Source organism: Pseudophryne corroboree, chromosome 11 (assembly GCF_028390025.1).
Source record: "Pseudophryne corroboree isolate aPseCor3 chromosome 11, aPseCor3.hap2, whole genome shotgun sequence".
NCBI classification, from domain to species: Eukaryota; Metazoa; Chordata; class Amphibia; order Anura; family Myobatrachidae; genus Pseudophryne; species Pseudophryne corroboree.
Genome location: NC_086454.1, coordinates 179,457,961 through 179,478,870, shown reverse-complemented (window position 1 = coordinate 179,478,870; position 20,910 = coordinate 179,457,961). Strand labels below are relative to the sequence as shown.

Sequence of the window (20,910 nt, the reverse complement as noted above, 5' to 3'; positions counted from 1 at the left end):
TAAAATGCATCAGATATTGCTGCCAACAGGAAAAAAAAATTGATTTCCAAGTAGCACCATCCAATCGATGTCAGGTAGTTGTGGCCGAGTGGTTAAGGCGATGGATTTGAAATCCATTGTGATTTCCCCGCGCAGGTTCAAATCCTGCCAGCTACGTACTGCTTTTTATGCATGTAGAAAGATAAGCTCATTTGTCCTTGATAACTTTATTTTCCATGAAACTAAAGTAGCTTTTACATTTCCCAAAGTTTAACTTACTGTAAAAGCTACCAAAAAAGGAAAACATTGATTTTGCACACAGCTTGTCAGTGAAACAACATTAAGGTAGTTGTGGCCGAGTGGTTAAGGTGATGGACTCGAAATCCATTTGCTTTTCAAGCTGGTTTAAAAACGAAATGCATTTAAGATGAAGAGAATCAAAGCATGTTATGTTTAAGAATTGAGTTATCAATCTCAGCTTAGCTCACCTACATATATATCCTGTTTTACAATGGACTTCTTTTTAAACCATATAATCTCAGACAGTGTCTTCCTGCATTCCATGTACATGCTTGTGACCTTGTATAAATGTTTCCCAGTGGCAACTTGTGCATGCAGATTCTTTCTATCTGGATTTACAGCTGTAGAGATGTAATGAAAGATAAGAAAAAATGTCTAGTAATCAACAAACTATTAATTGTGCAGTGTCACTTGTTATAATTCCAAACTTTATTAAGGAATAGACCATAGGTTCTCAAACTCAGTCCTCAGGACCCCACACAGTGTATGTTTTGCAGGTAACCCAGCAGGTGCATAGGTGTGTTAATTACTCACTGACACATTTTTAAAAAGTCCACTTGTGGAGCTAATTATTAACTTGTGGTTCTGTGAGGAGACCTGCAAAACATGCACTGTGTGGGGTTCTGAGGACCGAGTTTGAGAACCTGTGGAATAGACCAATGAAAAACCTAATATATTTTAAATGATTATTATTTGATAAAATGTCCGTAAAATGTACAATACAGTTCATGAGCACTGGTGTTGGCATGGTGTGATGTTAAAGGCTCTGATTTCTAATTAATTTAGTACAAGATCAAAAGTCCTTGACACCTAAATTTGACATTAAACTATACTAGCTATTATATTTCACAAAGTTTACATATTAATATTGAAGCAAATTAAAATAAAATGCATCAGATATTGCTGCCAACAGGAAAAAAAATTTGATTTCCAAGTAGCACCATCCAATCGATGTCAGGTAGTTCTGGCCGAGCGGTTAAGGCGATGGATTTGAAATCCATTGTGGTTTCCCCGCGCAGGTTCAAATCCTGCCAGCTACATACTGCTTTTTATGCATGTAGAAAGCTAAGCTCATTTGTCCTTGATAACTTTATTTTCCATGAAACTAAAGTAGCTTTTACATTTCTCAAAGTTTAACTTACTGTAAAAGCTACCAAAAAAGGAAAACATTGATTTTGCACACAGCTTGTCAGTGAAACAACATTAAGGTAGTTGTGGCCGAGTGGTTAAGGTGATGGACTCGAAATCCATTTGCTTTTCAAGCTGGTTTAATAAAAAGAAATGCATTCAAGATGAAGAGAATCAAAGCATGTTATGTTTAAGAATTGAGCTATCAATCTCAGCTTAGCTCACCTACATATATATCCTGTTTTACAATGGACTTCTTTTTAAACCATATAATCTCAGACAGTGTCTTCCTGCATTCTATGTACATGCTTGTGACCCTGTATAAATGTTCCCCAGTGGCAACTTGTGCATGCAGATTCTTTCTATCTGGATTTACAGCTGTAGAGATGTAATGAAAGGTAAGAAAAAATGTCTGGTAATCAACAAACTATTAACTGTGCAGTGTCAGTTGTTATAATTCCAAACTTTATTAAGGAATAGACCATAGGTTCTCAAACTCAGTCCTCTGGACCCCACACAGTGTATGTTTTGCAGGTAACCCAGCAGGTGCATAGGTGTATTAATTACTCACTGACACATTTTAAAAAGTCTACTTGTGGAGCTAATTATTTACTTGTGGTTCTAAGAGGAGACCTGCAAAACATGCACTGTGTGGGGTTCTGAGGACCGAGTTTGAGAACCTGTGGAATAGACCAATGAAAAACCTAATATATTTTAAATGATTATTATTTGATAAAGTGTCCGTAAAATGTACAATACAGTTCATGAGTACTGGTGTTGGCATGGTGTGATGTTAAAGGCTCTGATTTCTAATTAATTTAGTACAAGATCAAAAGTCCTTGACACCTAAATTTGACATTAAACTATACTAGCTATTATATTTCACAAAATGTATATACTAATATTGAAGCAAATTAAAATAAAATGCATCAGATATTGCTGCCAACAGCAAAAAAAAAAATTGATTTCCAAGTAGCACCATCCAATTGAGGTCAGGTAGTTGTGGCTGAGTGGTTAAGGCGTTGGACTTGAAATCCGTTGGGGTTTCCCCACGCAGGTTCAAATCCTGCCAGCTACGTACTGCTTTTTTGCATGTAGAAAGCTAAGCTCATTTGTCCTTGATAACTTTATTTTCCATGAAACTAAAGTAGCTTTTACATTTCCCAAAGTTTAACTTACTGTAAAAGCTACCAAAAAAGGAAAACATTGATTTTGCACACAGTTTGTCAGTGAAACAACATTAAGGTAGTTGTGGCCGAGTGGTTAAGGTGATGGACTCGAAATCCATTTGCTTTTCAAGCTGGTTTAAACACGAAATGCATTCAAGATGAAGAGAATCAAAGCATGTTATGTTTAAGAATTGAGCTATCAATCTCAGCTTAGCTCACCTACATATATATCCTGTTTTACAATGGACTTCTTTTTAAACCATATAATCTCAGACAGTGTCTTCCTGCATTCTATGTACATGCTTGTGACCTTGTATAAATGTTTCCCAGTGGCAACTTATGCATGCAGATTCTTTCTATCTGGATTTACAGCTGTAGAGATGTAATGAAAGGTAAGAAAAAATGTCTGGTAATCAACAAACTATTAACTGTGCAATGCCAGTTGTTATAATTCCAAACTTTATTAAGGAATAGACCATAGGTTCTCAAACTCAGTCCTCAGGACCCCACACAGTGTATGTTTTGCAGGTAACCCAGCAGGTGCATAGGTGTATTAATTACTCACTGACACATTTTAAAAAGTCCACTTGTGGAGCTAATTATTTACTTATGGTACTAAGAGGAGACCTGCAAAACATGCACTGTGTGGGGTTCTGAGGACCGAGTTTGAGAACCTGTGGAATAGACCAATGAAAAACCTAATATATTTTAAATGATTATTATTTGATAAAATGTCCGTAAAATGTACAATACAGTTCATGAGCACTGGTGTTGGCATGGTGTGACGTTAAAGGTTCTTATTTCTAATTAATGTAGTACAAGATCAAAAGTCCTTGACACCTAAATTTGACATTAAACTATACTAGCTATTATATTTCACAAAGTTTATATATTAATATTGAGGCAAATTAAAATAAAATGCATCAGATATTGCTGCCAACAGCCAAAAAAAATTGATTTCCAAGTAGCACCATCCAATTGAGGTCAGGTTGTTGTGGCTGAGTGGTTAAGGCTATGGACTTGAAATCCGTTGGGGTTTCCCCACGCAGGTTCAAATCCTGCCAGCTATGTACTGCTTTTTATGCATGTAGAAAGCTAAGCTCATTTGTCCTTGATAACTTTATTTTCCATGAAACTAAAGTAGCTTTTACATTTCCCAAAGTTTAACTTACTGTAAAAGCTACCAAAAAAGGAAAACATTGATTTTGCACACAGCTTGTCAGTGAAACAACATTAAGGTAGTTGTGGCCGAGTGGTTAAGGTGATGGACTCGAAATCCATTTGCTTTTCAAGCTGGTTTAAAAACGAAATGCATTCAAGATGAAGAGAATCAAAGCATGTTGTTTTAAGAATTGAGCTATCAATCTCAGCTTAGCTCACCTACATATATATCCTGTTTTACAATGGACTTCTTTTTAAACCATATAATCTCAGACAGTGTCTTCCTGCATTCTATGTACATGCTTGTGACCTTGTATAAATGTTTCCCAGTGGCAACTTGTGCATGCAGATTCTTTCTATCTGGATTTACAGCTGTAGAGATGTAATGAAAGGTAAGAAAAAATGTCTGGTAATCAACAAACTATTAATTGTGCAGTGTCAGTTGTTATAATTCCAAACTTTATTAAGGAATAGACCATAAGTTCTCAACTCAGTCCTCAGGACCCCACACAGTGTATGTTTTGCAGGTAACCCAGCAGGTGCATAGGTGTATTAATTACTCACTGACACATTTTAAAAAGTCCACTTGTGGAGCTAATTATTAACTTGTGGTTCTGCGAGGAGACCTGCAAAACATGCACTGTGTGGGGTTCTGAAGACCGAGTTTGAGAACCTGTGGAATAGACCAATGAAAAACCTAATATATTTTAAATGATTATTATTTGATAAAATGTCCGTAATATGTACAATACAGTTCATGAGCACTGGTGTTGGCATGGTGTGATGTTAAAGGCTCTGATTTCTAATTAATTTAGTACAAGATCAAAAGTCCTTGACACCTATATTTGACATTAAACTATACAAGCTATCATATTTCACAAAGTTTACATATTAACATTGAAGCAAATTAAAATAAAATGTATCAGATATTTCTGCCAACAGGAGAAAAAATTTGATTTCCAAGTAGCACCATCCAATCAAGGTCAGGTAGTTGTGGCCGAGTGGTTAAGGCGATGGACTTGAAATCTTTTGGGGTTTCCTCGAGCAGGTTCAAATCTTGCCAGCTACGTACTGCTTTTTTGCATGTAGAAAGCTAAGCTCATTTGTCCTTGATAACTTTATTTTCCATGAAACTAAAGTAGCTTTTACATTTCCCAAAGTTTAACTTACTGTAAAAGCTACCAAAAAAGGAAAACATTGATTTTGCACACAGCTTGTCAGTGAAACAACATTAAGGTAGTTGTGGCCGAGTGGTTAAGGTGATGGACTCGAAATCCATTTGCTTTTCAAGCTGGTTTAAACACGAAATGCATTCAAGATGAAGAGAATCAAAGCATGTTATGTTTAAGAATTGAGCTATCAATCTCAGCTTAGCTCACCTACATATATATCCTGTTTTACAATGGACTTCTTTTTAAACCATATAATCTCAGACAGTGTCTTCCTGCATTCTATGTACATGCTTGTGACCTTGTATAAATGTTTCCCAGTGGCAACTTATGCATGCAGATTCTTTCTATCTGGATTTACAGCTGTAGAGATGTAATGAAAGGTAAGAAAAAATGTCTGGTAATCAACAAACTATTAACTGTGCAATGCCAGTTGTTATAATTCCAAACTTTATTAAGGAATAGACCATAGGTTCTCAAACTCAGTCCTCAGGACCCCACACAGTGTATGTTTTGCAGGTAACCCAGCAGGTGCATAGGTGTATTAATTACTCACTGACACATTTTAAAAAGTCCACTTGTGGAGCTAATTATTTACTTATGGTACTAAGAGGAGACCTGCAAAACATGCACTGTGTGGGGTTCTGAGGACCGAGTTTGAGAACCTGTGGAATAGACCAATGAAAAACCTAATATATTTTAAATGATTATTATTTGATAAAATGTCCGTAAAATGTACAATACAGTTCATGAGCACTGGTGTTGGCATGGTGTGATGTTAAAGGTTCTGATTTCTAATTAATTTAGTACAAGATCAAAAGTCCTTGACACCTAAATTTGACATTAAACTATACTAGCTATTATATTTCACAAAGTTTATATATTAATATTGAGGCAAATTAAAATAAAATGCATCAGATATTGCTGCCAACAGCCAAAAAAAATTGATTTCCAAGTAGCACCATCCAATTGAGGTCAGGTTGTTGTGGCTGAGTGGTTAAGGCTATGGACTTGAAATCCGTTGGGGTTTCCCCACGCAGGTTCAAATCCTGCCAGCTATGTACTGCTTTTTATGCATGTAGAAAGCTAAGCTCATTTGTCCTTGATAACTTTATTTTCCATGAAACTAAAGTAGCTTTTACATTTCCCAAAGTTTAACTTACTGTAAAAGCTACCAAAAAAGGAAAACATTGATTTTGCACACAGCTTGTCAGTGAAACAACATTAAGGTAGTTGTGGCCGAGTGGTTAAGGTGATGGACTCGAAATCCATTTGCTTTTCAAGCTGGTTTAAAAACGAAATGCATTCAAGATGAAGAGAATCAAAGCATGTTGTTTTAAGAATTGAGCTATCAATCTCAGCTTAGCTCACCTACATATATATCCTGTTTTACAATGGACTTCTTTTTAAACCATATAATCTCAGACAGTGTCTTCCTGCATTCTATGTACATGCTTGTGACCTTGTATAAATGTTTCCCAGTGGCAACTTGTGCATGCAGATTCTTTCTATCTGGATTTACAGCTGTAGAGATGTAATGAAAGGTAAGAAAAAATGTCTGGTAATCAACAAACTATTAATTGTGCAGTGTCAGTTGTTATAATTCCAAACTTTATTAAGGAATAGACCATAAGTTCTCAACTCAGTCCTCAGGACCCCACACAGTGTATGTTTTGCAGGTAACCCAGCAGGTGCATAGGTGTATTAATTACTCACTGACACATTTTAAAAAGTCCACTTGTGGAGCTAATTATTAACTTGTGGTTCTGCGAGGAGACCTGCAAAACATGCACTGTGTGGGGTTCTGAAGACCGAGTTTGAGAACCTGTGGAATAGACCAATGAAAAACCTAATATATTTTAAATGATTATTATTTGATAAAATGTCCGTAATATGTACAATACAGTTCATGAGCACTGGTGTTGGCATGGTGTGATGTTAAAGGCTCTGATTTCTAATTAATTTAGTACAAGATCAAAAGTCCTTGACACCTATATTTGACATTAAACTATACTAGCTATCATATTTCACAAAGTTTACATATTAACATTGAAGCAAATTAAAATAAAATGTATCAGATATTTCTGCCAACAGGAGAAAAAATTTGATTTCCAAGTAGCACCATCCAATCAAGGATCAGGTAGTTGTGGCCGAGTGGTTAAGGCGATGGACTTGAAATCTTTTGGGGTTTCCTCGAGCAGGTTCAAATCTTGCCAGCTACGTTCTGCTTTTTATGCATGTAGAAAGCTAAGCTCATTTGTCCTTGATAACTTTATTTTCCATGAAACTAAAGTAGCTTTTACATTTCCCAAAGTTTAACTTACTGTAAAAGCTACCAAAAAAGGAAAACATTGATTTTGCACACAGCTTGTCAGTGAAACAACATTAAGGTAGTTGTGGCCGAGTGGTTAAGGTGATGGACTCGAAATCCATTTGCTTTTCAAGCTGGTTTAAAAATGAAATGCATTCAAGATGAAGAGAATCAAAGCATGTTATGTTTAAGAACTGAGTTATCAATCTCAGCTTAGCTCACCTACATATATATCCTGTTTTACAATGGACTTCTTTTTAAACCAGATAATCTCAGACAGTGTATTCCTGCATTCTATGTACATGCTTGTGACCTTGTATAAATGTTTCCCAGTGGCAACTTGTGCATGCAGATTCTTTCTATCTGGATTTACAGCTGTAGAGATGTAATGAAAGGTAAGAAAAAATGTCTGGTAATCAACAAACTATTAATTGTGCAGTGTCAGTTGTTATAATTCCAAACTTTATTAAGGAATAGACCATAGGTTCTCAAACTCAGTCCTCAGGACCCCACACAGTGAATGTTTTGCAGGTAACCCAGCAGGTGCATAGGTGTATTAATTACTCACTGACACATTTTATAAAGTCCACTTGTGGAGCTAATTATTTACTTGTGGTTCTGCGAGGAGACCTGCAAAACATGCACTGTGTGGGGTTTCTGAGGACCGAGTTGGAGAACCTGTGGAATAGACCAATGAAAAACCTAATATATTTTAAATGATTATTATTTGATAAAGTGTCCGTAAAATGTACAATACAGTTCATGAGCACTGGTGTTGGCATGGTGTGATGTTAAAGGCTCTGATTTCTAATTAATTTAGTACAAGATCAAAAGTCCTTGACACCTAAATTTGACATTAAACTATACTAGCTATTATATTTCACAAAGTTTACATATTAATATTGAAGCAAATTAAAATAAAATGCATCAGATATTGCTGCCAACAGGAAAAAAAATTGATTTCCAAGTAGCACCATCTAATCGAGGTCAGGTAGTTGTGGCCGAGTGGATAAGGTGATGGATTTGAAATCCATTGTGGTTTCCCCGCGTAGGTTCAAATCCTGCCAGCTACGTACTGCTTTTTATGCATGTAGAAAGCTAAGCTCATTTGTCCTTGATAACTTTATTTTCCATGAAAATAAAGTAGCTTTTACATTTCCCAAAGTTTAACTTACTGTAAAAGCTACCAAAAAAGGAAAACATTGATTTTGCACACAGCTTGTCAGTGAAACAACATTAAGGTAGTTATGGCCGAGTGGTTAAGGTGATGGACTCGAAATCCATTTGCTTTTCAAGCTGGTTTAAAAACGAAATGCATTCAAGATGAAGAGAATCAAAGCATGTTATGTTTAAAAATTGAGTTATCAATCTCAGCTTAGCTCACCTACATATATATCCTGTTTTACAATGGACTTCTTTTTAAACCATATAATCTCAGACAGTGTCTTCCTGCATTCTATGTACATGCTTGTGACCTTGTAAAATGTTTCCCAGTGGCAACTTGTGTATGCAGATTCTTTCTATCTGGATTTACAGCTGTAGAGATGTAATGAAAGGTAAGAAAAAATGTCTGGTAATCAACAAACTATTAATTGTGCAGTGTCAGTTGTTATAATTCCAAACTTTATTAAGGAATAGACCATAGGTCAGTGTTTCCCAACCTCGGTCCTCAAGGCACACTAACAGTGCAGGTTTTAGTGATATCCAGGCTTCAGCACAGGTGACTTAATTAGTAGCTCAGTTATTTTGATTTAACCATCTGTGCTGAAGCCTGGATATCACTAAAACCTGCACTGTTGGTGTGCCTTGAGGACCGCAGTTGGGAATGCCTGCCATAGGTTCTCAAACTCAGTCCTCAGGACCCTCACAGTGTATGTTTTGCAGGTAACCCAGCAGGTGCATAGGTGTATTAATTACTCACTGACACATTTTAAAAAGTCCACTTGTGGAGCTAATTATTTACTTGTGGTTCTAAGAGGAGACCTGCAAAACATGCACTTGTGGGGTTCTGAGGACCGAGTTTGAGAACCTGTGGAATAGACCATTGAAAAACCTAATATATTTTAAATGATTAATATTGATAAAATGTCCGTAAAATGTACAATACAGTTCATGAGCACTGGTGTTGGCATGGTGTGATGTTAAAGGCTCTGATTTCTAATTAATTTAGTACAAGATCAAAAGTCCTTGACACCTAAATTTTACATTAAACTATACTAGCTATTATATTTCACAAAGTTTATATATTAATATTGAAGCAAATTAAAATAAAATGCATCAGATATTGCTGCCAACAGGAAAAAAATTATGATTTCCAAGTAGCACCATCAAATCAAGGTCAGGTAGTTGTGGCCGAGTGGTTAAGGCGATGGACTTGAAATCTATTGGGGTTTCCCTGTGCAGGTTCAAATCCTTCCAGCTATGTACTGCTTTTTATGCATCTAGAAAGCTAAGCTCATTTGTCCTTGATAACTTTATTTTCCATGAAACTAAAGTAGCTTTTACATTTCCCAAAGTTTAACTTACTGTAAAAGCTACCAAAAAAGGAAAACATTGATTTTGCACACAGCTTGTCAGTGAAACAACATTAAGGTAGTTGTAGCCGAGTGGTTAAGGTGATGGACTCGAAATCCATTTGCTTTTCAAGCTGGTTTAAAAACGAAATGCATTCAAGATGAAGAGAATCAAAGCATGTTATGTTTAAGAATTGAGTTATCAATCTCAGCTTAGCTCACCTACATATATATCCTGTTTTACAAAGGACTTCTTTTTAAACCATATAATCTCAGACAGTGTCTTCCTGCATTCTATGTACATGCTTGTGACCTTGTATAAATGTTTCCCAGTGGCAACTTATGCATGCAGATTCTTTCTATCTGGATTTACAGCTGTAGAGATGTAATGAAAGGTAAGAAAAAATGTATGGTAATCAACAAACTATTAACTGTGCAGTGTCAGTTGTTATAATTCCAAACTTTATTAAGGAATAGACCATAGGTTATCAACTCAGTCCTCAGGACCCCACACAGTGTATGTTTTGCAGGTAACCCAGCAGGTGCATAGGTGTATTAATTACTCACTGACACATTTTAAAAAGTCCACTTGTGGAGCTAATTATTTACTTGTGGTTCTGAGAGGAGACCTGCAAAACATGCACTGTGTGGGGTTCTGAGGACCGAGTTTGAGAACCTGTGGAATAGACCAATGAAAAACCTAATATATTTTAAATGATTATTATTTGATAAAATGTCCGTAAAATGTACAATACAGTTCATGAGCACTGGTGTTGGCATGGTGTGATGTTAAAGGCTCTGATTTCTAATTAATTTAGTACAAGATCAAAAGTCCTTGACACCTAAATTTGACATTAAACTATACTAGCTATTATATTTCACAAAGTTTACATATTAATATTGAAGCAAATTAAAATACAATGCATCAGATATTGCTGCCAACAGGAAAAAAAAAATGATTTCCAAGTAGCACCAGCCAATCGATGTCAGGTAGTTGTGGCCGAGTGGTTAAGGCGATGGATTTGAAATCCATTGTGGTTTCCCCGCGCAGGTTCAAATCCTGCCAGCTACGTACTGCTTTTTATGCATGTAGAAAGCTAAGCTCATTTGTCCTTGATAACTTTATTTTCCATGAAACTAAAGTAGCTTTTACTTTTCCCAAAGTTTAACTTACTGTAAAAGCTACCAAAAAAGGAAAACATTGATTTTGCACACAGCTTGTCAGTGAAACAACATTAAGGTAGTTGTAGCCGAGTGGTTAAGGTGATGGACTCGAAATCCATTTGCTTTTCAAGCTGGTTTAAAAACGAAATGCATTCAAGATGAAGAGAATCAAAGCATGTTATGTTTAAGAATTGAGTTATCAATCTCAGCTTAGCTCACCTACATATATATCCTGTTTTACAAAGGACTTCTTTTTAAACCATATAATCTCAGACAGTGTCTTCCTGCATTCTATGTACATGCTTGTGACCTTGTATAAATGTTTCCCAGTGGCAACTTATGCATGCAGATTCTTTCTATCTGGATTTACAGCTGTAGAGATGTAATGAAAGGTAAGAAAAAATGTATGGTAATCAACAAACTATTAACTGTGCAGTGTCAGTTGTTATAATTCCAAACTTTATTAAGGAATAGACCATAGGTTATCAACTCAGTCCTCAGGACCCCACACAGTGTATGTTTTGCAGGTAACCCAGCAGGTGCATAGGTGTATTAATTACTCACTGACACATTTTAAAAAGTCCACTTGTGGAGCTAATTATTTACTTGTGGTTCTGAGAGGAGACCTGCAAAACATGCACTGTGTGGGGTTCTGAGGACCGAGTTTGAGAACCTGTGGAATAGACCAATGAAAAACCTAATATATTTTAAATGATTATTATTTGATAAAATGTCCGTAAAATGTACAATACAGTTCATGAGCACTGGTGTTGGCATGGTGTGATGTTAAAGGCTCTGATTTCTAATTAATTTAGTACAAGATCAAAAGTCCTTGACACCTAAATTTGACATTAAACTATACTAGCTATTATATTTCACAAAGTTTACATATTAATATTGAAGCAAATTAAAATACAATGCATCAGATATTGCTGCCAACAGGAAAAAAAAAATGATTTCCAAGTAGCACCAGCCAATCGATGTCAGGTAGTTGTGGCCGAGTGGTTAAGGCGATGGATTTGAAATCCATTGTGGTTTCCCCGCGCAGGTTCAAATCCTGCCAGCTACGTACTGCTTTTTATGCATGTAGAAAGCTAAGCTCATTTGTCCTTGATAACTTTATTTTCCATGAAACTAAAGTAGCTTTTACTTTTCCCAAAGTTTAACTTACTGTAAAAGCTACCAAAAAAGGAAAACATTGATTTTGCACACAGCTTGTCAGTGAAACAACATTAAGGTAGTTGTGGCCGAGTGGTTAAGGTGATGGACTCGAATTCCATTTGCTTTTCAAGCTGGTTTAAAAATGAAATGCATTCAAGATGAAGAGAATCAAAGCATGTTATGGTTCAGAATTGAGTTATCAATCTCAGCTTAGCTCACCTACATATATATCCTGTTTTACAATGGACTTCTTTTTAAACCATATAATCTCAGACAGTGTCTTCCTGCATTCTATGTACATGCTTGTGACCTTGTATAAATGTTTCCCAGTGGCAACTTATGCATGCAGATTCTTTCTATCTGGATTTACAGCTGTAGAGATGTAATGAAAGGTAAGAAAAAATGTATGGTAATCAACAAACTATTAACTGTGCAGTGTCAGTTGTTATAATTCCAAACTTTATTAAGGAATAGACCATAGGTTATCAACTCAGTCCTCAGGACCCCACACAGTGTATGTTTTGCAGGTAACCCAGCAGGTGCATAGGTGTATTAATTACTCACTGACACATTTTAAAAAGTCCACTTGTGGAGCTAATTATTTACTTGTGGTTCTGAGAGGAGACCTGCAAAACATGCACTGTGTGGGGTTCTGAGGACCGAGTTTGAGAACCTGTGGAATAGACCAATGAAAAACCTAATATATTTTAAATGATTATTATTTGATAAAATGTCCGTAAAATGTACAATACAGTTCATGAGCACTGGTGTTGGCATGGTGTGATGTTAAAGGCTCTGATTTCTAATTAATTTAGTACAAGATCAAAAGTCCTTGACACCTAAATTTGACATTAAACTATACTAGCTATTATATTTCACAAAGTTTACATATTAATATTGAAGCAAATTAAAATACAATGCATCAGATATTGCTGCCAACAGGAAAAAAAAAATGATTTCCAAGTAGCACCAGCCAATCGATGTCAGGTAGTTGTGGCCGAGTGGTTAAGGCGATGGATTTGAAATCCATTGTGGTTTCCCCGCGCAGGTTCAAATCCTGCCAGCTACGTACTGCTTTTTATGCATGTAGAAAGCTAAGCTCATTTGTCCTTGATAACTTTATTTTCCATGAAACTAAAGTAGCTTTTACTTTTCCCAAAGTTTAACTTACTGTAAAAGCTACCAAAAAAGGAAAACATTGATTTTGCACACAGCTTGTCAGTGAAACAACATTAAGGTAGTTGTGGCCGAGTGGTTAAGGTGATGGACTCGAAATCCATTTGCTTTTCAAGCTGGTTTAAACACGAAATGCATTCAAGATGAAGAGAATCAAAGCATGTTATGTTTAAGAATTGAGCTATCAATCTCAGCTTAGCTCACCTACATATATATCCTGTTTTACAATGGACTTCTTTTTAAACCATATAATCTCAGACAGTGTCTTCCTGCATTCTATGTACATGCTTGTGACCTTGTATAAATGTTTCCCAGTGGCAACTTATGCATGCAGATTCTTTCTATCTGGATTTACAGCTGTAGAGATGTAATGAAAGGTAAGAAAAAATGTCTGGTAATCAACAAACTATTAACTGTGCAATGCCAGTTGTTATAATTCCAAACTTTATTAAGGAATAGACCATAGGTTCTCAAACTCAGTCCTCAGGACCCCACACAGTGTATGTTTTGCAGGTAACCCAGCAGGTGCATAGGTGTATTAATTACTCACTGACACATTTTAAAAAGTCCACTTGTGGAGCTAATTATTTACTTATGGTACTAAGAGGAGACCTGCAAAACATGCACTGTGTGGGGTTCTGAGGACCGAGTTTGAGAACCTGTGGAATAGACCAATGAAAAACCTAATATATTTTAAATGATTATTATTTGATAAAATGTCCGTAAAATGTACAATACAGTTCATGAGCACTGGTGTTGGCATGGTGTGATGTTAAAGGTTCTGATTTCTAATTAATTTAGTACAAGATCAAAAGTCCTTGACACCTAAATTTGACATTAAACTATACTAGCTATTATATTTCACAAAGTTTATATATTAATATTGAGGCAAATTAAAATAAAATGCATCAGATATTGCTGCCAACAGCCAAAAAAAATTGATTTCCAAGTAGCACCATCCAATTGAGGTCAGGTTGTTGTGGCTGAGTGGTTAAGGCTATGGACTTGAAATCCGTTGGGGTTTCCCCACGCAGGTTCAAATCCTGCCAGCTATGTACTGCTTTTTATGCATGTAGAAAGCTAAGCTCATTTGTCCTTGATAACTTTATTTTCCATGAAACTAAAGTAGCTTTTACATTTCCCAAAGTTTAACTTACTGTAAAAGCTACCAAAAAAGGAAAACATTGATTTTGCACACAGCTTGTCAGTGAAACAACATTAAGGTAGTTGTGGCCGAGTGGTTAAGGTGATGGACTCGAAATCCATTTGCTTTTCAAGCTGGTTTAAAAACGAAATGCATTCAAGATGAAGAGAATCAAAGCATGTTGTTTTAAGAATTGAGCTATCAATCTCAGCTTAGCTCACCTACATATATATCCTGTTTTACAATGGACTTCTTTTTAAACCATATAATCTCAGACAGTGTCTTCCTGCATTCTATGTACATGCTTGTGACCTTGTATAAATGTTTCCCAGTGGCAACTTGTGCATGCAGATTCTTTCTATCTGGATTTACAGCTGTAGAGATGTAATGAAAGGTAAGAAAAAATGTCTGGTAATCAACAAACTATTAATTGTGCAGTGTCAGTTGTTATAATTCCAAACTTTATTAAGGAATAGACCATAAGTTCTCAACTCAGTCCTCAGGACCCCACACAGTGTATGTTTTGCAGGTAACCCAGCAGGTGCATAGGTGTATTAATTACTCACTGACACATTTTAAAAAGTCCACTTGTGGAGCTAATTATTAACTTGTGGTTCTGCGAGGAGACCTGCAAAACATGCACTGTGTGGGGTTCTGAAGACCGAGTTTGAGAACCTGTGGAATAGACCAATGAAAAACCTAATATATTTTAAATGATTATTATTTGATAAAATGTCCGTAATATGTACAATACAGTTCATGAGCACTGGTGTTGGCATGGTGTGATGTTAAAGGCTCTGATTTCTAATTAATTTAGTACAAGATCAAAAGTCCTTGACACCTATATTTGACATTAAACTATACTAGCTATCATATTTCATAAAGTTTACATATTAACATTGAAGCAAATTAAAATAAAATGTATCAGATATTTCTGCCAACAGGAGAAAAAATTTGATTTCCAAGTAGCACCATCCAATCAAGGATCAGGTAGTTGTGGCCGAGTGGTTAAGGCGATGGACTTGAAATCTCTTGGGGTTTCCTCGAGCAGGTTCAAATCTTGCCAGCTACGTTCTGCTTTTTATGCATGTAGAAAGCTAAGCTCATTTGTCCTTGATAACTTTATTTTCCATGAAACTAAAGTAGCTTTTACATTTCCCAAAGTTTAACTTACTGTAAAAGCTACCAAAAAAGGAAAACATTGATTTTGCACACAGCTTGTCAGTGAAACAACATTAAGGTAGTTGTGGCCGAGTGGTTAAGGTGATGGACTCGAAATCCATTTGCTTTTCAAGCTGGTTTAAAAATGAAATGCATTCAAGATGAAGAGAATCAAAGCATGTTATGTTTAAGAACTGAGTTATCAATCTCAGCTTAGCTCACCTACATATATATCCTGTTTTACAATGGACTTCTTTTTAAACCAGATAATCTCAGACAGTGTATTCCTGCATTCTATGTACATGCTTGTGACCTTGTATAAATGTTTCCCAGTGGCAACTTGTGCATGCAGATTCTTTCTATCTGGATTTACAGCTGTAGAGATGTAATGAAAGGTAAGAAAAAATGTCTGGTAATCAACAAACTATTAATTGTGCAGTGTCAGTTGTTATAATTCCAAACTTTATTAAGGAATAGACCATAGGTTCTCAAACTCAGTCCTCAGGACCCCACACAGTGAATGTTTTGCAGGTAACCCAGCAGGTGCATAGGTGTATTAATTACTCACTGACACATTTTATAAAGTCCACTTGTGGAGCTAATTATTTACTTGTGGTTCTGCGAGGAGACCTGCAAAACATGCACTGTGTGGGGTTTCTGAGGACCGAGTTGGAGAACCTGTGGAATAGACCAATGAAAAACCTAATATATTTTAAATGATTATTATTTGATAAAGTGTCCGTAAAATGTACAATACAGTTCATGAGCACTGGTGTTGGCATGGTGTGATGTTAAAGGCTCTGATTTCTAATTAATTTAGTACAAGATCAAAAGTCCTTGACACCTAAATTTGACATTAAACTATACTAGCTATTATATTTCACAAAGTTTATATATTAATATTGAAGCAAATTAAAATAAAATGCATCAGATATTGCTGCCAACAGGAAAAAAATTATGATTTCCAAGTAGCACCATCAAATCAAGGTCAGGTAGTTGTGGCCGAGTGGTTAAGGCGATGGACTTGAAATCTATTGGGGTTTCCCTGTGCAGGTTCAAATCCTTCCAGCTATGTACTGCTTTTTATGCATCTAGAAAGCTAAGCTCATTTGTCCTTGATAACTTTATTTTCCATGAAACTAAAGTAGCTTTTACATTTCCCAAAGTTTAACTTACTGTAAAAGCTACCAAAAAAGGAAAACATTGATTTTGCACACAGCTTGTCAGTGAAACAACATTAAGGTAGTTGTAGCCGAGTGGTTAAGGTGATGGACTCGAAATCCATTTGCTTTTCAAGCTGGTTTAAAAACGAAATGCATTCAAGATGAAGAGAATCAAAGCATGTTATGTTTAAGAATTGAGTTATCAATCTCAGCTTAGCTCACCTACATATATATCCTGTTTTACAAAGGACTTCTTTTTAAACCATATAATCTCAGACAGTGTCTTCCTGCATTCTATGTACATGCTTGTGACCTTGTATAAATGTTTCCCAGTGGCAACTTATGCATGCAGATTCTTTCTATCTGGATTTACAGCTGTAGAGATGTAATGAAAGGTAAGAAAAAATGTATGGTAATCAACAAACTATTAACTGTGCAGTGTCAGTTGTTATAATTCCAAACTTTATTAAGGAATAGACCATAGGTTATCAACTCAGTCCTCAGGACCCCACACAGTGTATGTTTTGCAGGTAACCCAGCAGGTGCATAGGTGTATTAATTACTCACTGACACATTTTAAAAAGTCCACTTGTGGAGCTAATTATTTACTTGTGGTTCTGAGAGGAGACCTGCAAAACATGCACTGTTTGGGGTTCTGAGGACCGAGTTTGAGAACCTGTGGAATAGACCAATGAAAAACCTAATATATTTTAAATGATTATTATTTGATAAAATGTCCGTAAAATGTACAATACAGTTCATGAGCACTGGTGTTGGCATGGTGTGATGTTAAAGGCTCTGATTTCTAATTAATTTAGTACAAGATCAAAAGTCCTTGACACCTAAATTTGACATTAAACTATACTAGCTATTATATTTCACAAAGTTTACATATTAATATTGAAGCAAATTAAAATACAATGCATCAGATATTGCTGCCAACAGGAAAAAAAAAATGATTTCCAAGTAGCACCAGCCAATCGATGTCAGGTAGTTGTGGCCGAGTGGTTAAGGCGATGGATTTGAAATCCATTGTGGTTTCCCCGCGCAGGTTCAAATCCTGCCAGCTACGTACTGCTTTTTATGCATGTAGAAAGCTAAGCTCATTTGTCCTTGATAACTTTATTTTCCATGAAACTAAAGTAGCTTTTACTTTTCCCAAAGTTTAACTTACTGTAAAAGCTACCAAAAAAGGAAAACATTGATTTTGCACACAGCTTGTCAGTGAAACAACATTAAGGTAGTTGTGGCCGAGTGGTTAAGGTGATGGACTCGAATTCCATTTGCTTTTCAAGCTGGTTTAAAAATGAAATGCATTCAAGATGAAGAGAATCAAAGCATGTTATGGTTCAGAATTGAGTTATCAATCTCAGCTTAGCTCACCTACATATATATCCTGTTTTACAATGGACTTCTTTTTAAACCATATAATCTCAGACAGTGTCTTCCTGCATTCTATGTACATGCTTGTGACCTTGTATAAATGTTTCCCAGTGGCAACTTATGCATGCAGATTCTTTCTATCTGGATTTACAGCTGTAGAGATGTAATGAAAGGTAAGAAAAAATGTATGGTAATCAACAAACTATTAACTGTGCAGTGTCAGTTGTTATAATTCCAAACTTTATTAAGGAATAGACCATAGGTTATCAACTCAGTCCTCAGGACCCCACACAGTGTATGTTTTGCAGGTAACCCAGCAGGTGCATAGGTGTATTAATTACTCACTGACACATTTTAAAAAGTCCACTTGTGGAGCTAATTATTTACTTGTGGTTCTGAGAGGAGACCTGCAAAACATGCACTGTGTGGGGTTCTGAGGACCGAGTTTGAGAACCTGTGGAATAGACCAATGAAAAACCTAATATATTTTAAATGATTATTATTTGATAAAATGTCCGTAAAATGTACAATACAGTTCATGAGCACTGGTGTTGGCATGGTGTGATGTTAAAGGCTCTGATTTCTAATTAATTTAGTACAAGATCAAAAGTCCTTGACACCTAAATTTGACATTAAACTATACTAGCTATTATATTTCACAAAGTTTACATATTAATATTGAAGCAAATTAAAATACAATGCATCAGATATTGCTGCCAACAGGAAAAAAAAAATGATTTCCAAGTAGCACCAGCCAATCGATGTCAGGTAGTTGTGGCCGAGTGGTTAAGGCGATGGATTTGAAATCCATTGTGGTTTCCCCGCGCAGGTTCAAATCCTGCCAGCTACGTACTGCTTTTTATGCATGTAGAAAGCTAAGCTCATTTGTCCTTGATAACTTTATTTTCCATGAAACTAAAGTAGCTTTTACTTTTCCCAAAGTTTAACTTACTGTAAAAGCTACCAAAAAAGGAAAACATTGATTTTGCACACAGCTTGTCAGTGAAACAACATTAAGGTAGTTGTGGCCGAGTGGTTAAGGTGATGGACTCGAAATCCATTTGCTTTTCAAGCTGGTTTAAAAATGAAATGCATTCAAGATGAAGAGAATCAAAGCATGTTATGGTTCAGAATTGAGTTATCAATCTCAGCTTAGCTCACCTACATATATATCCTGTTTTACAATGGACTTCTTTTTAAACCATATAATCTCAGACAGTGTCTTCCTGCATTCTATGTACATGCTAGTGACCTTGTATAAATGTTTCCCAGTGGCAACTTGTGCATGCAGATTCTTTCTATCTGGATTTACAGCTGTAGAGATGTAATGAAAGGTAAGAAAAAATGTCTGGTAATCAACAAACTATTAACTGTGCAGTGTCAGTTGTTATAATTCCAAACTTTATTAAGGAATAGACCATAGGTTATCAACTCAGTCCTCAGGACCCCACACAGTGTATGTTTTGCAGGTAACCCAGCAGGTGCATAGGTGTATTAATTACTCACTGACACATTTTAAAAAGTCCACTTGTGGAGCTAATTATTTACTTGTGGTTCTGAGAGTAGACCTGCAAAACATGCACTGTGTGGGGTTCTGAGGACTGAGTTTGAGAACCTGTGGAATAGACCAATGAAAAACCTAATATATTTTAAATGATTATTATTTGATAAAATGTCCGTAAAATGTACAATACAGTTCATGAGCACTGGTGTTGGCATGGTGTGATGTTAAAGGCTCTGATTTCTAATTAATTTAGTACAAGATCAAAAGTCCTTGACACCTAAATTTGACATTAAACTATACTAGCTATTATATTTCACAAAGTTTACATATTAATATTGAAGCAAATTAAAATAAAATGCATCAGATATTGCAGCCAACAGGAAAAAAAAATTGATTTCCAAGTAGCACCATCCAATCGATGTCAGGTAGTTGTGGCCGAGTGGTAAAGGCGATGGATTTGAAATCCATTGTGGTTTCCCCGCACAGATTCATATCCTGCCAGCTACGTACTGCTTTTTATGCATGTAGAAAGCTAAGCTCATTTGTCCTTGATAACTTTATTTTCCATGAAACTAAAGTAGCTTTTACATTTCCCAAAGTTTAACTTACTGTAAAAGCTACCAAAAAATGAAAACATTGATTTTGCACACAGCTTGTCAGTGAAACAACATTAAGGTAGTTGTAGCCGAGTGGTAAAGGTGATGGACTCGAAATCCATTTGCTTTTCAAGCTGGTTTAAAAACAAAATGCATTCAAGATGAAGAGAATCAAAGCATGTTATGTTTAAGAATTGAGTTATCAATCTCAGCTTAGCTCACCTACATATATATCCTGTTTTACAATGGACTTCTTTTTAAACCATATAATCTCAGACAGTGTCTTCCTGCATTCTATGTACATGCTTGTGACCTTGTATAAATGTTTCCCAGTGGCAACTTGTGCATGCAGATTCTTTCTATCTGGATTTACAGCTGTAGAGATGTAATGAAAGGTAAGAAAAAATGTCTGGTAATCAACAAACTATTAACTGTGCAGTGTCAGTTGTTATAATTCCAAACTTTATTAAGGAATAGACCATAGGTTATCAACTCAGTCCTCAGGACCCCACACAGTGTATGTTTTGCAGGTAACCCAGCAGGTGCATAGGTGTATTAATTACTCACTGACACATTTTAAAAAGTCCACTTGTGGAGCTAATTATTTACTTGTGGTTCTGAGAGGAGACCTGCAAAACATGCACTGTGTGGGGTTCTGAGGACCGAGTTTGAGAACCTGTGGAATAGACCAATGAAAAACCTAATATATTTTAAATGATTATTATTTG

General features: G+C 35.9%; 14 non-coding genes across 14 annotated transcripts; all 14 read left to right on the top strand.

Moving 5' to 3' along the window:
* Positions 1-74: 74 nt before the first annotated feature.
* Positions 75-156, top strand: TRNAS-UGA (transfer RNA serine (anticodon UGA)). Its single transcript has one exon. It is a non-coding gene; the product is annotated as a tRNA-Ser (tRNA).
* A 1,081-nt stretch (positions 157-1,237) lies between these two features.
* On the top strand, positions 1,238-1,319 carry TRNAS-UGA (transfer RNA serine (anticodon UGA)). The gene has a single exon. It is a non-coding gene; the product is annotated as a tRNA-Ser (tRNA).
* A 1,084-nt stretch (positions 1,320-2,403) lies between these two features.
* On the top strand, positions 2,404-2,485 carry TRNAS-UGA (transfer RNA serine (anticodon UGA)). Its single transcript has one exon. It is a non-coding gene; the product is annotated as a tRNA-Ser (tRNA).
* A 1,079-nt stretch (positions 2,486-3,564) lies between these two features.
* TRNAS-UGA (transfer RNA serine (anticodon UGA)) lies at positions 3,565-3,646 on the top strand. Its single transcript has one exon. It is a non-coding gene; the product is annotated as a tRNA-Ser (tRNA).
* Positions 3,647-5,885: 2,239 nt separating this feature from the next.
* On the top strand, positions 5,886-5,967 carry TRNAS-UGA (transfer RNA serine (anticodon UGA)). The gene has a single exon. It is a non-coding gene; the product is annotated as a tRNA-Ser (tRNA).
* Positions 5,968-8,208: 2,241 nt separating this feature from the next.
* On the top strand, positions 8,209-8,290 carry TRNAS-UGA (transfer RNA serine (anticodon UGA)). Its single transcript has one exon. It is a non-coding gene; the product is annotated as a tRNA-Ser (tRNA).
* A 1,269-nt stretch (positions 8,291-9,559) lies between these two features.
* Positions 9,560-9,641, top strand: TRNAS-UGA (transfer RNA serine (anticodon UGA)). The gene has a single exon. It is a non-coding gene; the product is annotated as a tRNA-Ser (tRNA).
* A 1,079-nt stretch (positions 9,642-10,720) lies between these two features.
* Positions 10,721-10,802, top strand: TRNAS-UGA (transfer RNA serine (anticodon UGA)). Its single transcript has one exon. It is a non-coding gene; the product is annotated as a tRNA-Ser (tRNA).
* A 1,079-nt stretch (positions 10,803-11,881) lies between these two features.
* Positions 11,882-11,963, top strand: TRNAS-UGA (transfer RNA serine (anticodon UGA)). The gene has a single exon. It is a non-coding gene; the product is annotated as a tRNA-Ser (tRNA).
* A 1,079-nt stretch (positions 11,964-13,042) lies between these two features.
* TRNAS-UGA (transfer RNA serine (anticodon UGA)) lies at positions 13,043-13,124 on the top strand. The gene has a single exon. It is a non-coding gene; the product is annotated as a tRNA-Ser (tRNA).
* Positions 13,125-14,204: 1,080 nt separating this feature from the next.
* On the top strand, positions 14,205-14,286 carry TRNAS-UGA (transfer RNA serine (anticodon UGA)). The gene has a single exon. It is a non-coding gene; the product is annotated as a tRNA-Ser (tRNA).
* Positions 14,287-16,528: 2,242 nt separating this feature from the next.
* TRNAS-UGA (transfer RNA serine (anticodon UGA)) lies at positions 16,529-16,610 on the top strand. The gene has a single exon. It is a non-coding gene; the product is annotated as a tRNA-Ser (tRNA).
* Positions 16,611-17,689: 1,079 nt separating this feature from the next.
* TRNAS-UGA (transfer RNA serine (anticodon UGA)) lies at positions 17,690-17,771 on the top strand. The gene has a single exon. It is a non-coding gene; the product is annotated as a tRNA-Ser (tRNA).
* A 1,079-nt stretch (positions 17,772-18,850) lies between these two features.
* TRNAS-UGA (transfer RNA serine (anticodon UGA)) lies at positions 18,851-18,932 on the top strand. Its single transcript has one exon. It is a non-coding gene; the product is annotated as a tRNA-Ser (tRNA).
* The last annotated feature ends 1,978 nt before the right edge of the window (positions 18,933-20,910 follow it).